This window comes from Hipposideros armiger, unplaced genomic scaffold, assembly GCF_001890085.2.
Source record: "Hipposideros armiger isolate ML-2016 unplaced genomic scaffold, ASM189008v1 scaffold_610, whole genome shotgun sequence".
In the NCBI taxonomy this organism is placed as follows: domain Eukaryota; kingdom Metazoa; phylum Chordata; class Mammalia; order Chiroptera; family Hipposideridae; genus Hipposideros; species Hipposideros armiger.
Genome location: NW_017731960.1, coordinates 1210369 through 1211418, shown reverse-complemented (window position 1 = coordinate 1211418; position 1050 = coordinate 1210369).

The window sequence follows — 1050 nt, the reverse complement described above, 5'->3', positions numbered from 1 at the left end:
AAGAAGAAATACAAACAGCCAACAGATATATGAAAAGATGCTCAACTTCACTAGCTATGAGGGAAATGCAAATCAAAACCACAATGAGATAACCTCACACTTGTTAGAATGGCTATCAACAAGACATATGATAAAAAATGTTCCGAGATCATGGGAGTAAAGGAACCTTCATACACTGCCGGTGGGAATGTAAATTGGCGCAGCCACTATGAAAAACAGTTTGGAGGTTCCTCAAAAACTTAGGAATAGAATTACCACATGACCCAGCAATCCTTCTGGGTTTCTACCTGAAAAATTTGAAAACATTTATCTATAAAGATATATGTGCCTCTCTGTTCAATGTTCATTGCAGCACTATTCACAGTGGCTAAGACATGAAAGTCTTTTTGACTGTCCCAAAGACAGCCAAAGTGGAGGGATTTGTATGGGCACTACTGTCATTTAGTAAGTGGGGATCAGGGACAGACACTAGATGTGTAGAACAGTCTCACAATGCAAAATTGTCCCTCAGTCAACATGAACGTCTACTGCCCTTCACTCATTTATGGAGGTTAAAAATCTGCTTAGGGCCAGCCGAGTGGCACGATGGTTAAGAACTGGCTTGGGACGCCAGAGGGCCCTGGTTCGGATCCCACATATGAGGGCCAGTGATGGTGCCAGCTTGGGCCAGTGAAGCAACGTCCTCCACAACTAGACTGAAGAACAAAACGACAGCAACTTGTCTGTTCTCCTTCCTCCAATTCCCCACCGCTGTTCCCATTACCCAATTCCCCAATAAAAAAAAAATCTTTAAAAAAAACAAAACAAAAAAACCCCAAAAACTAGGGAATGTGAACCAAAAGTCCTACCTGAAGATAAGGGAAACAGATAAACTATGTATTACGAATTCTCAAGTACCCATCCGAAAAATTCCCCCCAAATTGCAAATAAGACAAAAAAGGTGAGTTACACATCCTTTCAATATCATGAGTGTCAATGCCCACCCAGGGCTTATCAACAAACTGTATCTGTAAAGAGTCAGATGGTAAATATTTTAGGCTCTGTGGGGCT